The sequence below is a fragment of the Lathyrus oleraceus genome, chromosome 4 (assembly GCF_024323335.1).
Source record: "Lathyrus oleraceus cultivar Zhongwan6 chromosome 4, CAAS_Psat_ZW6_1.0, whole genome shotgun sequence".
NCBI lineage: Eukaryota > Viridiplantae > Streptophyta > Magnoliopsida > Fabales > Fabaceae > Lathyrus > Lathyrus oleraceus.
This window is the reverse complement of record NC_066582.1, coordinates 10,727,411-10,731,257: the sequence shown is the minus strand read 5'-3', so window position 1 is coordinate 10,731,257 and position 3,847 is coordinate 10,727,411. Positions and strand designations below refer to the sequence as shown.

Below are 3,847 nucleotides of genomic sequence, written 5' to 3'. Positions count from 1 at the left end.
CTAGAAAGGTGATCAGCTACTACATTTTCAGTGCCTTTTTTTATCTCTTATGTCTAAATCAAACTCTTGTAGTAATAGAATCCATCGGAGTAACCTGGGCTTGGCATCTTTTTTACATAATAGGTAACGAATGGCAGCATGATCGGTGTAAACTATAATTTTTGCTCCTACTAGATAAGATCTAAATTTGTCTATAGCGAAAACTACAACGAGTAATTCTTTTTCAGTTGTTGCATAGTTAAGTTGGGCAGCATCTAGGGTTCTACTGGCATAATAAATGGCATGTAATTTTTTATCTTTCCTTTGTCCTAGAACGGCTCCAACTGCATAATCACTAGCATCGCACATTATCTCAAAAGGTTCTGACCAATCAGGTGGTTTCATAATGGGTGCAGATACTAATGCTTGTTTTAAAAGATTAAATGCGTCATCACATTTTTCATCGAAAATGAATTCAGCATCTTTCATTAAAAGTCCAGTTAAAGGTTTGGTTATGTTGGAGAAGTCCTTAATAAAACGCCGGTAGAATCCAGCGTGTCCAAGAAAGCTTCGGACTTCTCTGATGGTTTTTGGGGGTTTTAGGTTTTCTATAACTTCTATTTTAGCTTTATCTACCTCTATACCTTTTTCGGAAACTATATTTCCTAAAACTATTCCTTCGGTCACCATGAAATGACACTTTTCCCAGTTTAGCACGAGGTTCACCTCCACGTATCTCTCCAGGATTTTCTCAAGGTTAGCAAGACAATTGTGGAAATCAAATCCGCAAACCGAGAAATCGTCCATAAAAACTTCCATGATACCATCTAGGTAATCTGCGAAGATTGACATCATGCAGCGTTGGAAAGTAGCTGGGGCATTACAGAGGCTGAATGGCATTCGTCTGTAGGCAAAAGTTCCATAAGGGCATGTAAAGGTGGTTTTTTCTTGATCTTCGGGGTGGATAGGTATTTGGAAAAATCCAGAGTATCCATCTAGATAACAGAAGTAAGAGTGTCTGGCTAGACGCTCCAACATTTGGTCTATAAATGGTAAAGGTAAATGATCCTTCCTAGTTGCTTTATTTAATTTTCTATAATCTATGCACATCCGTCATCCTCCTTCTAAACGTTTTGCTACATGTTCGCCTTTATCGTTTTGCACGACTGTGATGCCTCCCTTTTTAGGTATTACATGCACAGGGCTCACCCACTTACTATCCGAGATCTGGTAGATTATACCTGCCTTAAGTAACTTAAGAACTTCCTTTTTAACGACATCACTCATTATAGGGTTTATTCTTCTCTGATGTTCCCTAGAGGGTTTTGAATCTTCTTCTAGCGAAATCCGATGCATGCATATGGATGGGCTTATACCTTTCAGGTCAGAGATATTATATCCTAAGGCTGAGGGATATCTTCGTAAAACGTCTAAAAGTTGGTTCGTTTCCTTTTGGCTCAAGGTAACACTAACTATAACTGGACGGTTCATCTTTTCATCGAGGAACTCATATCTCAAGTTCTTAGGCAGTTCCTTAAGTTCTAAGGTTGGTTTCTTAGGGCATGGCATAGGATCTGGAGTAAGGGATAAACATTCGTAAAGGTTATCATTGATGTAGGGTTTCTTAAAGTCATCATCTTCCCTTATGAGAGTTGATGGTAACTTAATTGTTTTTATAATTTCTTTTTATTCTAATTCTCTAACACATTCATCAATGATATCTAAGGCATAACACGAGTCTCCCACCACAGGTGCCATAAGAAATTTCGAAAGTATAAATTCTATTTTCTCGTCACCTACTTCAAATGTCAACTTTCCTTTCTTGACATCTATTATGGCTCCTGCAGTCGATAAGAATGGTCTACCTAGAAGGATTGGTATATCATTGTCCTCTTTGATGTCCATGACAATAAAATCAGTAGGGATAAATAACTGACCTATCCTAACAGGAACATCTTCTAAAATGCCTATCGGATATTTAACAGATCTATCGACTAACTGAAGTGACATCTTAGTGGGCTGTAATTCTCCTAAGTTTAACCTCTCACAAACTGCTAAAGGCATTAGGCTCACACTAGCTCCTAAGTCTAGAAAAGATTTTTCGATGACATGATTACCGAAAAGGCAAGGAATGGAGAAAATTCCAGGGTCTTTATCTTTCTTTGCTAATTTGTCCTCGGAAATAGCATTACATTCCAAAGGCTTCGGATCGTCAAGTCTACGTTTGTTGGTAAGGATGTCTTTGAGAAACATTGCATAAGAAGGTATTTGGGTGATGGCTTTTGTGAAAGGGATTTCTACATGAAGTTTTTCTATAACTTTAATAAATTTTTGATATTGTTTATTGATCTGGGTTTGTTTGAGTCTTTGGGGATATGGTATAGGTGGTTTATATGGCGGGGGTGGTATGTAAGCTTTATCTTTAGGTTCTTCTCCTTTTTCTCGACCTTCCTGGTTTTCAGGTTCCTCTGGTTCCTTTACTTCGTCTGTGGGTTTGGTACATTCCTTAGAAGTTTCGGGTTCACTCAATCTAGGGTTTGGTGGCTCATCATAAGCGTTCCCACTTTGTAGGGTAATGGCATTGGCTTGTCCTCTCGGATTTTGTTGAGGTTGTGCAGGGAATTATCCTCCAGGTGTAGTCTGAGGGGCTTGGTTTAAAGCTACCTGAGAGATATGGGTTTCAAGCATCTTGGTATGAGTAACTATTTGGTCAACCTTGGTTCCTAACTGTTCGTTAACATGAATGTTTTGGTTCATGAACTCCTTGTTTTGTTGGGTTTGAGCGGTGATAAAATTTTCCATAATTTTCTCAAGGCTCGGCTTTGGTGGCACAGGTTGCATAGGTTGATTTGATCTAGGGGCTTGATAACTAGGTCTCGGAGGTGCATTATTTTGAATAGGGTTATTGTTTTAATAGGAGAAGTTCGGGTGATTCCTCAATCCAGGGTTGTAGGTATTCGAGTATGGGTTCCCTTGGGTGTAGTTCACTTGCTCATAGTGGGTTTCGTTTAATAGACTGCATTCTGCGGATTGGTGTCCTTTGGTTCCACATATCTCACAATCCGACGAAACTGCGACTACAGTATTCGGGTTTATGCACATATGCTCGACTTTGAGGGCTAATGCATCCATTTTAGCTTGCATCATGTCTATAGAGCTTAGTTCATGCACTCCTCCTTGGGCTTCCTTCTTCTCAACTGTCGCTCGTTCGACTCCCCATGATTGATGGTTTTGAGCCATATCTTCGAGGAGGGCACTAGCTTCAGGATAAGGTTTGTTCATCAGAGCACCGCCTGCGGCAGCGTCGATGGTCATCTTGGTGTTGTAATGAAGTCCATTATAGAAGGTTTGAATGATTAACCAATTTTCTAAGCCATGATGTGGGCATGCTCGTAATAACTCTTTATATCTCTCCCAAGCTTCGAACAACGATTCTCCTTGGTTTTGGGTAAATCTAGTTATATGGTTTCGAAGAACGGCGGTCTTACTCGGGGGAAAATATCTAGCAAGAAAAACTCTTCTAAGGTTATCCCAAGTCGTGATGGAATTGGGTGGAAGGGAATCTAACCATGATAGGGCTTTATCTCTGAGGGAAAAAGGGAATAATCTTAAACGTATTGCCTCAGGAGAAACTCCATTGGTTTTAAAAGTATCTACTAATTGAAGAAATATTTTTAAATGTTGGTTAGGGTTCTCAGTAGCGAGACCTGCGAATTGTCTCTGTTGCACTAGTTGCAACAGGGATGGTTTAAGTTCAAAATTATTAGCTGGGATGGTTGGGTTTACTATACTAGAACTAGGTTCTTCATTAGATGGTTGAGCGAAATCTTTAAGAGGTCTTTGGTTTTGATCTTCGGACATAGCTCTC

At 39.5% G+C, this 3,847-nt stretch overlaps 1 non-coding gene across 1 annotated transcript; it reads left to right on the top strand.

Annotated features, from left to right (window-relative positions):
• The first annotated feature begins 3,349 nt into the window (after positions 1 to 3,349).
• Positions 3,350 to 3,456, top strand: LOC127077823 (small nucleolar RNA R71). The gene has a single exon (XR_007787594.1). It is a non-coding gene; the product is annotated as a small nucleolar RNA R71 (small nucleolar RNA).
• The last annotated feature ends 391 nt before the right edge of the window (positions 3,457 to 3,847 follow it).